The sequence below is a fragment of the Pomacea canaliculata genome, linkage group LG1 (genome assembly GCF_003073045.1).
Source record: "Pomacea canaliculata isolate SZHN2017 linkage group LG1, ASM307304v1, whole genome shotgun sequence".
NCBI classification, from domain to species: Eukaryota; Metazoa; Mollusca; class Gastropoda; order Architaenioglossa; family Ampullariidae; genus Pomacea; species Pomacea canaliculata.
In genome coordinates, this window is record NC_037590.1 from 17,496,071 (window position 1) to 17,509,068 (window position 12,998).

A 12,998-nucleotide genomic window follows, 5' to 3' on the forward strand; every position below is an offset into this window, starting at 1 on the left:
GCGTTCTGTATCTAGATAAAGACACGTCTGAGTTCTTGTTAAGAAACTTACAATTTACAAAAGCAGTTCGCATTGATTAACGACGTTTTCGTTTCCGCCAGCATTAATTAAATGTGTAAGTTCGTCTTCTTCAACGACGACGATGAGGAGAAAGTAGAACTAAAAAACAAGAATATGAAAACGAAACCAATACAGAATACATAAAAGAAAAGATGATCCAATACTTGTTTCTGCGATAATGACAAAAAAGGAGCAATTAACAGTTACTTGAAAGACTATCCCGTGAATCCAGAAGATCGTCTGATGTCTTCCTTCTATAACTATGAAATCCAGGAAAAAAGAAAACTCCACTGGACAGATACAATTGTAAACTTTTTTTAATACGCATTCATGCAGTTTTCTCACACAATTGTCAAAGCTCTCTTTCAAAAAAATAATATCATCCTCTTGCACCAATTACATCAATTCTGTCACAACATTTATCTCATACCCTCTCACATACCGACACATACACACACTTGTTCACATTTTCTGTATCATATTGCCAGTCTTATTATCTCAGGCCAAAGTTCAAGAATATGCAGCACTCTCTAAAAACCAAATTTTGAAAAAAAAGTGAAGCAAATATCAATTAGCAATCATTACTCAATGGACAGATTTGTGGTCTCCCAAAGCATTCATCTGAGCCAACGGATTGAAAACTGCAAAGCGCCTGCTCTTACGGAATTCCCTACCATCAGAAATCCTCATTTTAATCAGAATCACATCTGATCATTTGGCTAAACAGACTGCCATAGCCGTGCACAGCAGAACAACGTGAAATCGATCCCACTAAATCTTCCTCAAAAAAAAGAGAATGATTTTTCTCTAATTATCGCACAATGCCCTAGTGCCGGCTCATATCCATGAATGTGCAACAGTGAAACTCCCTCTGAACCTGCAGAGCAACTCTTCATATTTTATCTCTTTTTTTGTTTTTTTCTTTCTTTCATCCTTTTTTATTTGTTGAAAGACAAAGGGATTATGCTGCATGCTGCGCGGGCGCTCCCTGTCAGAAATGCAATCACTCTCGATCGAAGCGGGTATCAGGCGTTTGGGGAAGTTACGCTGGGGCCTGTCGCAGTTCAGTTCAGACAGGTGGCACTGTGTCCTTCCAGTTTGGTCAAAATGTTTTTCTTTATTTATCATGAGCAATGCATGGTGTTGCGAACGGTTGCTGGACTTTTGTTGACGTGCACACAACAGTAAGATGTCCCCAGAATTTAACAACTGGATGTGAATATGGAGTCGTTAAAAAAATTTTCACAAAACAATGAGAATGAGGTTTACAAGACTTAACATGTTTACAGAAGCTTACAATACAAAATATTTTGTTTACAGACGCTTACAATACAAAATATTATGTTTGCAGACGCTTACAATACAAAATATTAAGTTTACAGACGCTTACAATACAAAATATTTTGTTTATAGACGATTACAATTCAAAATACTATGTTTACAGACACAACTCGACGTCTGAAAGTCACAAGTCACATGATGCTTACACCACCTTTACCTGGTGGTGGTGGTGGTGACTACACAGTGCTAGCACTTACCATCAGGGTTTTTCCCTAAACTTTTCATCAACTTTCATCTTTGTCCAAAACAATTCCCCTTTGCCTGAACCCAGCCCAGGCTATCGACCTCATTCGATCTCATCCCGGCACTGGAAGTGATCGTCTGCTTTCTTGCGTGTAAGCAAGCGAGCGACGAACTGCAGTGGTAATCACCACCCCATCAATATTTTATTCCTCCGGATTAGTAGTGATAGATTCCGCAGCTCATATATTTGGCCAATCGATTCTCTTTCAGTCGGCATGCAGGAGCAGGTAACGCACTCTACCCCCCCGGTGGTGGAGGTCCACGGGTGGTGGTTGGGGAGGGGACACTCCCGGAGAGTGTGAAGTGACGAAAAGACCGGGGTGGGTGGGTAGGTGCAACGTCATCACCGATTTCCGGATGTAGAGCACCATGCTTCCATCACCTTTTTTTTCCTCTCATTTCTGTGGAGGTATCTAATTATCTTGGATGCAATATCTCAGTAATGAGAGCAGAGAGAACACACAATCACACTCACGTAACAAGCATACACCCCCTCATACCCTCCCCTTATCTAAAAAATATTTTTTCCTAATTGTTTTTAGTTTTTTTGGGAGGAGGGATATGCTACTGTATTATTTAGTTTGATTCTTACGCGGTCCTGTGCAAATTGAAACAGATCGAATGGGTTTACAAACCACATGGGTATGTTAGGCATTCACCTAGGCATATATTATTATAAAAGGCAATGTTTTGGGGGGAAACTCTTCGGACTCTAAATACACGTGTCAGTATATTTACTTCTCTGACCGCGGCGCCTCAAAGACACGAGCATCCAGGATTAGATGCAGGCTTTCGCTTCCCTTGAAGGCCCAGGAAACGCTTTTACAAGGCTCTTTATTGAGAGTGTAAAACACTTTGGCCTCAAAGACGAAGGGGGAGCAGATGAAAGTCAGCTAAGTGCGTTGCTGGAGAATATAGGGCTAATAACTTTCGATTCCAGTAACCTCCCTGCCCCTTCTCTCCACCCCACCCGAACCAGACACAACCTTTAAAAACAAGCATCTCCGTGGCGGTTTTTGTTGCGTGATTAACTTCCACCAAGAAGTCGTTAAATGCACTTGAAAGCAGACGTTTTCAATCACGTTCAATGATTCGGAGGATGGCCAGCTCATAAAAGTTTAGACAGAACCTAAGCCACATACCTTGCAGTCCCCGCCATTACCTATTCCAACACGTACTGTTGATTGCGTGCCTGTATTAACTTCGGGTAAAAAAAAATATCGGTCTTTTATTTGTCTCGTCAGTTACAAGGTGCCCCTAATTATCCATCAACATCAACTTCCAATCTTCCATTCGTCGTTCTTTGTTGGCCTCACCTCCGTCTCTTCTTTTTGTCTTTTTGACCTCTGACCTCCATCCTTCATTCACCGTCTTTACTGTCTTCGACATGCCGAAACGTGTAAAGCATGAGATCAGGAAATACACAGCCGAGAAGACGTCTGCAAATGAGTGATTGTGCGAGTTAGTAGTTTTAAAAATAAAGAAAACTTTGATAAATATGTTCGGGTCTTATATTCTTCCCTCCATTAATGTCTTTGTAAAGATAATAGTTTCCATGCAAGATCGTTTCACTTTGACCTCAAAATCTGAATGTCCTTTCTTCACATAAGTACTTAATGACACTAGTAAGTAACACTCTGGCATAATTACTAAATCCTCAGGTGCGCAGACTGGAAGTACTCAGGTGTACTTAGTGATCACATCTAAGAACTTACTAAAAAAAAAGAAGGTAAGTGTGCAAGATCTGTTTCCCATCCTGGAGGCTGGTGCAGGTGTTGAGAAAGGGTTAAAAGCACACACCACACACATATGAAGAGAACTGTGCAACCATCACACCCACCAGCGCCCCTCAGTCAAGCTGTGTCGAGTTACCAATTAGAGGCTGCCCAGGCGGGAACAATAACACTCAGAGGGCACAGGTGGGTGCGAATGATGATGCAGATTACAAAGGTCAAAAAGGAGATAGCGCATTTGCAGGAAAGGGCCAGCAAACACAGAATGATTGAGTGCATCAAACCCTCCACCCAAAAAAAAAAAAAAAAAATCCAGTGGAGAAACGCGCTTCATCCCATGCTTTAAAGCATCACGGACTGGGGCAAAGGTTCATCCTGGTGTACCGAAAATAAAAGAAAAAAAAAGAAAAAGAACTGGGCATCGGTTTCTAAGCCTTGTTTTTCACAAAATGGTGTTTCGATCCGAATACAAGGGTGTCTGTGCCCAAAGGGAACTACTGCTCAACTTCCGATTAACAAACACATGGCAGAGCCTCGAATGTTGGTGAGAAAGATATGAAAAGTTGTGTTTCTGTGTTTCTGTTTGTGTATTCTTTGTTTATTAGGCGCTTAGGAGTGTGTGTGCGCTTTAAAAATTTTGCTTTTATTATTATTGTTATTGTTATTATTATAGTTGCACAAAATAGTTACAAGTGGAGAAATATACCTATGTTGCCAGGCTGACTATTTCCTTGCTTGGAGCGAGACTGTCATTGCAAAATGAAAGTATGAGCACCTCAGACTACAAGAACAGAACTCAGTCTTATTGTACTCAGCTCCATTGCACGGTCCAGTTCCAAAACTCAAGCATCTCCCCTCCACCTCTACCTGCAGCCGCTTCTCTCCTCCAGTAAGCTAACAGGAATTTATTCAGCAGGTAAAGTTGGGGAACACAAACTCTCGTTTTTGCTGCGATCTGGCTAGATGTAGCGTTGCTTAGCATCCGACACACCGTTTCTCACTTACAGAGTTTGGCAGGTGCACAAATAGCAAATAGCTTGGAGAGCGATTGCAGGAAATACACAAATGAAGCCAGTCTTGTAAGCTGAGAGACACAAGTCCCTTACACCCTGGTGTGAGGAGATAAATTATATCGGGATATGTCCTACGGTTCACCTGACTACAACAAAGACAATGGTGTTTAGGGAAGCTGGTGAGATTAACGGCGGTTAGCGGGATGAACTGTTGGTGGCCCAGCCACATCCTCGTCTTGCTCTTCTCACTCCTTCTCTCACATGCTCTCATGCCTGTCTTTTTTTATACATGTACACATCTATAAACTATATCTCTATACATATGTGTGTGTGTGTGTGTGTGTGTGTGTGTGTGTGTGTGTGTGTGTGTGTGTGTGTGTGTGTGTGTGTGTGTTGAGTTTCTGCTTTATTTGTGTGTTTGTCTCTATGTGTGGTCGTATGGTGAGTACTTTCTATATACATGTAGATATATGTAATATTATTCTGATCCCTAAATGTCATTAAAATACAATGTACACTTTGTTCAGAGGAATGATAGACTTCGTGAATTTCTGTTTTAGTAGTTTTATAGTATTTATTAAATAATATCTGCAATATAAATTTATAAGTATATTGTATATATTTATATTTATATATCACTATACCAATGCGGAGTTTGTAAGTTTTATATATAAATGTATCTTAAAAGTAGGAGAGAGAGAGAGATAACAAGAGAATTTAAGAGAAGAGCTGACAGACTATACTCACATATTCTAAGGTCTGCCACGTGCCTTCGCCTCCATCAATGTCTGTAGGCACCTCTCCGCTTCGTGCATACGAAGATAAGATATGGTGTTTTTGTTTATCTTTATTACTCAGTGTTACTAAGTGCGTATAGGATATTTGGTTGGTATAGATTTGTATGTGGTCACAATGGTAGTGTGTGTGTGTATGTGTATATAGGCGCGCAATACACAAAATGCCTGATACATATATGTGAACAAGTATACACTAAGCACAATATTTTAAATTCTTTTCTTTGGTAACCTAACATAATCAGCGTATGTATCATTTCCAATAATGGAGAAAAAAAGCTACAAAAGAATTTCACAAGTCTTCATAGCCTCAATAATACATATTATCCCTCAATTAGCAGCACATTCGTTACTTAATACTGTTTTCTTGAAAAAAAAAATGTTACCTTTTTTAAGACATTTTCTACAAATCATAGCGCATATGGAGACACTAAACTAAACTTTCGAGCTAAACTGCGTGAACAGATATAATATTTACTAGTTTAAAAATAATCCTTTTTGTGTTTCAAAATGGATATAAATAAGTGTTGTGATGGTGGTAAAACCTTTGTTACCCCTCCCCCCTCACACACACACACGCACACACAGCACACGCAGGCAGAAACAAACCTCGCATAGTTAACCCTGTGGTTACAAGGCGCTACAGCAACAACACGCCGCCTGGCGGACTGGGGCGACAACTGCCGCAGCACACATTATTCACATTAATGCACGTGTCGATTTTTGTGTACTCTACTCGTCTATCCGACTCACATGTTGTCAGATTTGTTTTCCAACTATTTTCTATTCATTTTTTTTTTTTCTTTTATTCTTTCATTTTTTTATTTTGTTGCCGAAACATGAAGCAAACTTTGCCAACGCGATTTCGCTGGGTGATCAAAGGCAGGGATGTGGGGCAGGTACCCCCCGTGTTGATCCTAATGCATTATCTTTGTAAATGTTCCACTGCAGTGAGAGGTCATGGTAGAGTGAGTCGGGGGACATCATGTTACTGAGCGATGTCCTCCTGCACTGATCATGATGTAGGACAGGAGCATCCATTGTCTCACTATCACTCTGACCTATGTTGGCAATAATGGTCAAAAACTGGGCCTTTGATTAGTCGAGAAACATTACAATATCATTTGATTGATCTCTTCTAATTGTTACGAAAGTTCTGTCAATGTTTTTGAAATGTTTGCCGACATCAAATTAATTAAAATATCCGAGGAGAAAGACATTTTCGGATGAGCATTAAAGTTCTAAGCATTAAACACGAGGTCAGTTTTATTTTGCAAAGGACTTGATGTATGGCTGTAAGCACGGTCCAAGCTACTTACAGTAATTACATTTTAAAATTAACTGAACACAGGGCTTCAAAATCGAGTTCCAAAAAATATTTAAATTTACGGCCACAATGAATTCCTATCTGCTTAACCTGTAATTCTGAAACACTCACGTTATTACTAATAAATAGTTGAAGCCTAAAAGTAATAGGTAAAAACATAAAACAATATTTACTGAAGTTAGTAAGTAATGAAATATTTGAACATATGAATTTTTAACTGCAGAGAGCTAGAGAGACCTGACAGTTTTTGCTTCCTGGGAACCTAAATCAAATTGAGATATTTTCCGTTTCTTTTATCCACAGAATAAAATAAAAACTACCAGCATTTATTTGCTTGCCGGAACTGTGAGATCGTAAATTCGTAAATTCTCGGCCCTCTGGGTAACAACATTAGCACTTCATCGCCTAAACCACACGTTCATTAAAAAGAGAAACGTCCATAACCAAAAGAAATGCATAGAAAGAGGATTCTGGATGGACAGATCCTTAGAAATAATAGAGAGGGAAAATCTTATTTCAAATCCATTTGCCATCAAGTGCCTTAGTGGCGAAGTCTCAAAGTGTTCTTCAAGAACAGCCAGGAGCAGTTTTTGGTCACTTCCGGCGTGAACGGACATACACGAGCTGCGCAGCCGCAAGGGAGGAAGTGGGAGGGTGGGTGAGAAATGTTTCGCTTTGCTTCTGTTACTTCTAATGGTTGACTCCACACTTCATGCACAGGGGACTGCTTGTCAAATAATTCCCTGTAGCTGGACCAAAGCAACATCACGCTGCCCCTACTTCCTGTTTTGGTGAAATTGAAAAATCTGAGTTATCCGACTCTTCTTCGGCGCCGTGCAATTCCCTGAAGGACCTTTTATCAGAGCAAAGAAAATTATTCTCTTTCACTCTGTCTCTCTATCTCTGTCTTCTTTCTCCGTCTCATCCCTTCTCTCTCCATCTCTCTCTCTTTTTAAATTTTTGTTGATGTCTGTCTGCCCCATATACTCTCTCACATCCACAAGTTCTCACAAAGCAACATGTCTACAAAGTTTCCCATTGTATTTATGCTGGAATTCTTGGATTCTGCAACTAGCGAGCGAATTCTATCTTCAGGCGATGCCCTCATACCTGTTCCCTGTGATTTTCTTTCTCCTTTTTCTTTGAAAAGGAATGGACGGTGAATGTATGAATACAAGTTACAGATCCTGTGCATGCTGTCGGTCCTTTTTTGTTTGCCACAAAACTTTAATCACTGTTCGGGGCTATACTTTCCAGGCTGATTCCAAGGTTTTCTTTAGCAATGATGGGGTGTCAGCTTGCGGCATGAATAATGTTCTTCAAAACGGTATTGCGTAGATCTCTGGCTACTGAAGCTGACAGAACTTTTTGTGTTTCTTCTTTCTCTTTTTCATCCTTTCTTTTCTTGGAACTCTATGTAGTTTGGTCTCGGGGTGTGCGCAGTTTACAGAGTCCATGATGATGGCTATTCTTAGTTTTCTAGACCTGGCAACAACCATCGTACTACTTTTTTTAAATTTCCTTTTGCATCTACGTTCAACTGTTTTATTTTCATCAACTCACAATTCAAACAGACATATTATCGTACGAACAATTCGCACAGACACATTACTTAAAACTCACCAGGAGCATATTCTCCTTTCACACCAACTCTCAGAAAGGACCAGTCAAAGTACACTGTGGTAAGAGTAAAAGTTATATTTTTTATCCACGATGGATCTGATTGAAACTCTGAGGCAGAAAATGTGTTTCTTCCAAAGACGTTTTCGTCGAAAAACATTTTCTCCAAGGCCCTAAAAAAGAAAATGAATTTTTTTTTTACGCACCCTCTGAGACGGTACAAAATACACGGAATAGAAACTTCCATCTAGTGAATAATGACCATCTCTCGCTATTTTTATTTCTCTCTCGTCTCGGGTTTCCAGCTCCCCAAATCAGGGCTGCACACATTGTGTCACATGCGTATATCATGGCAACAGGTCTTTTTATGCATCGCGGGTTTTTTAGTTCTGTTTATGTTTGTTTTTAGAATATATCTATTCCCTTGTCGAAGAATGTCTTTACGGATACACATTTCCTTTCAAATAATTGCATCAGTTTAAGAAAATAGGAAGTTGATTGTAGTCGCTGTACATTGGCTGTTCTGCTTTAATAAAGGCAGGTGGACATTATTTTCGCATTTTAGATACTATGTGTGCATTTCTCTCCTTCCCTCTCTCTCTCCCTCCTCTCTCTCTCTCCCTCTCTTTCACACACACACACAAAGTGGATAGTTGGATTCGTCTACTACATCTAACCCCCTAAAATAATTTTAAGTCATTAAAAGTCAACCATTGCAGTCGTCGTGACAGTCACACCACCATATTTTTGTGTGTCATACACTCATTCCAACATGCACGTTGTTTTGGCAAATAAACAAATAAACTAGATGGCGAGTCTCGAGGGTTTTTTCCAGCTGGGCCGGTGGGTACAGATGCACGAGAGCAGGGCATGGTGTCCTCGCAATCATGCTGATAGACCCTTTGATCGCAACGTCACCCCGCGTGGTGCCTCACGGGACTTCTGGGTGTCACGCATGGATGGCGCCATGTTGACTGAAGTAACTGACAGCGGCCATCACAACAACTCTGTGCCCTACCTTACAGAAGGTGGTCAGTATTGTGGAAGAAAGAGCACGAGATTTTTATTTGTTGTTTTTTTTTCTGGAGAGCTTAGGTGCTGCATTGGTAATAAATTGTTGCGTTCATTTTTTAAAGATGGAGAAGTAAAAAAATAAATAAATGAATGAAATAAAGAAAAGAGTGATGCTAAGAGGGACCCTGACGAACATCACACTGACTGTCTCTTAACAAACTTGTACAACCTCTTGGTTGACGGAAAAAAATCCGCTACCTGAGCCTACTGATGGCTGGTTACTGCTGGGTGCACAGTGCCGGGTGTACATAACATCACGCACATCGAGGGCATTAACAAAATTAGTTCTAACACTCTACCACTGAATTGCTCGGTCTCTTGTGCACTGACAAGATATTTCTGACTGGTCAGCTGCTGACCATTTCCTTGAAAACTTTGTCACATTTGTCTCTACCACCATCCTGTCTGCAGCTGCTGTTCCGTCATCATCATTGTCGGTATCCTTATTTATAATAGTTGAGGACGCCCAGCGATGCAGAGGTAGTGTGCTTGTCAGAAGATCAGACGACAGTGGGTTCAGGTCTCGCTGTAGGTACATGGATGAAAGTGGTTGCTGATTCCAGGCCGGATCGGACAAAGGCTCGAAAGCACACCTTGTCCACCCAACAATTTTTTTTCATACCGGTAGTTGATTTATCAGGGGAGGGAGAGGCTGCCGAAGGTAATGGTTGGTCTTTGGTGTTTTAAATACCACGAATAGGAAACAGTGAATGTGTCATGTTCACTCACTAAACTAGAGCCAGGCTCTGGACCCTTTCTTTTCTCTTCTTCTTGTTTTTATTTTATTTTTTATTTTTTATTTATTTATTTTTTTTTTTGGTTGGGGAATGGGTACTCACCAGCTCATCGTGATATGTTTGCAGTTGTTGAATTGGCGTGAAACACCAGCAACCAGCCAACTGATCATCATAATCGTCATTGGCGTCGGCGGATAATTAGCATCCTCATCTGTTATCTCCCTGTCATGTTTACTTAAACAAAAATAGCCTGCACACGGGACACACAACGGAGACATGCATCCTGACATTTCTACAGGTCCTCGAAAATTTAACAGCTCGGAACGACAATGTCTGGCGTTACACTGGCTGCAGCAATCCATTATCAGCTGAAGGAATATTTTTATACCTTCGTGAGTTTTCTTTTATCTAAACTATGTGAAAAACGATGGATTATTTTTTCTTTTGAATTTTAATTAACAAATGTATGTTTCTAGTCAACAGTACCAGAACAAAATTATTTGTTGCAGAATTGTGTATGCGACTTTTGATGTATTAATTTCTTCGTGTTCAAAATTTTTACAGAATATTAAGGTTTTGACAATAATTGTACAGATAAGGCTGTAAGTCTAGCATGAACAGATCATGAGCTTCTGACACATACACTTACTCCCTGTGAACATTATATTGAGGGGTCAGGTGGCCTGCACGAGCTGCAAGGTGTGAGGTCCACGGAGTGATGTTCCCAGCATGACAAAGGGTCTCCTCATGCGTGTTGATGGAGTCCTCGTCCGCTCCCAGGAGCCCTGGGTCAGATATGAGCCTGAATACATGGCCAGCCATGGGTCCGGTTCAGTGTCGCCATCATGCCGGACAGACTCACTCCTGACGTCAGGCATCCTGGCCTGACGGACACGTGATCCCCTCCAGAGCTTTGAACGCGGCGGGTCTGGCCTGCCTTGCTATTCGTCACGTGAGAGAGTGAGAGCGATCGTGTGGGTATGTCTCTGTATTCGTCCTTTTTTATTTGATTGTGTTTTTCTCTCAGAACGCGTGAGAGTGTGTGTGTGTTTGCGCGCGTTGGTATTCATGCGTATGTTTTTTTTTTCTATGTCTTCGCTTACCAGTGTTTTATATGTTAGAATATGTGTACTTCTGTTCACGAGCGCGTTCTTGTTTTTTCTGTGTTTTGTGTATGTGTTCGTGTGCCATATCATGAACAGGTCCTCTCCTGGGTCCAATGATCTCAGGGAAACAGCTTCTCCATATTATAAGTGCAGTTCTATACATAGCCCATGCACGGTTTCAGCAAAGTTGTTTTCAATAAACGGAAAATTGTGTGGGAGAATTTCTTGCACTCATCCGCTCAGCCCTGCAAGTCGTTGCGTTTGAACATGCACCAGTTCATTTGCATTGTTTAGCACAAGGCATGTTCCAGAATAGCTGAGTGAAGTCAGAGGCTCTCCCAGACAAGATTTAAACCGGAAGCGCACTGACATCAGTGCGAAACCCTGTGAGTAATTCACAACGAGGCAGCAGATGCATGGATGATTAATGCCTTTATCTTGGACAACCTCTTCTCGTTAGGAGGTCAAAAAAGTGCATTAATTTTGCTATTCTCTCTGCCTAACTTTCTCTCTCCCTTTCTCTTTCAATCCATTCTCTTTCTTTCTTTCGTAACCAAACGAAATTTGTGTTGTGCTTGGCAAGTTATGAACATGTATGTACATGCGTGCCTGTGGGTGGATGGATGTGGCTTTGTCTGGGTGCGGTCGCACGTGTAAACTTCGAAAGGAAAAAGGTGAATGAATGATTGAAGGAAGGAGCAACGTTGTGCACGCGCGTGTGTGTGAGTGTGTACGTGTGTATGTTAGGGGATTACTGTGTTGTGTGCGAATATACGTGTTCGTGCGTTTGAACGTGGATGCTCGTGGTTTGCCAGAAGCGAGGAACACGAGAAAGCTCTCATGTTCAGCCCCTGGCGGCGATGTTGTGCTTAGCATGGCTCGCCCCATCACCATCCGAAGTCACAATATAATCTGCTGCAACCCTTGGCAACATGTCCCCCTTGCTAGCCAGCTCTTCTCTTCCTTCCAACGACGATTTATTAAGGTGCGGGCCCCGTGTTCTGACAGCTTTTGTTTGCCAATGAATATGTTTGCGCTCTCTTTCTTTCTGCCCCAACGGCCTGTTGACCATGCTTGCCCAGGCGCGTGAGTCGGCCGTGGCGCATGCGCACAATCGTCCTTCTGCTTTCTTCCTGTTTGATTGGCTCTTTTCAGCAATTTCTCTCACAGACAAACCTTTTTAGGCACTTGCTGTTAGGGGACATCGTGAGTGCTTTAGAGTTAAGAACCTTACGAAATAGCCAGTGCTGAGAGGAACCTTTGGCCTTTCATTTCTGTAGATATTGGAGGTGATTCCAGGGTTCGTACCATGCATCCATAAATTGTATCCAATACTTACACATAAAACGCCGTAAATTCGTGACATTCCACGTGATACAATCTCGTTTAATAATTAAGAAAAATACTGGGGTGCAAGGTGATGGTGTTACTGGCTCTGGTGATGATGACCGTGGTATTGGGATGATGATGATGGGGAGGAGGATGTGAGTGTTTTAACTAATTACAAGAAAAAACACTATTAACAGAAAACACAATCGTGCCATTCTGCTCTGTTACAGTTATTCACTATATTCCCTTGGTTCAGATAAGCTGCAAGAGCAATAGCAGCATTAGTTTACTCATTGAATTGTAAATACACCTCAATATAAAAATAAAATAAACCTCGCTCTGCGAGAAGTAAAAATATAAAATAATAAAAAAAAAGAAAAGCAAAAACAAAAACAAAAACAAACAAAAAAATCTTGAAAACTCTTCAGCACTCATTACATAGCTGTAAAAATATTTTAAAAAAACTTAAGACCCTTCACATTTCATTTGAAATCTGAGGACGACAGGTCACGTGGTATTATGCCGAAAGGCTAAGATGCACTTTCAAACCCATATCGTGAGTTCTGAATCTGAGGGCAGTATACTTATGGTAGCCATTTCTAGTTAGCTAAAACTCTTTTT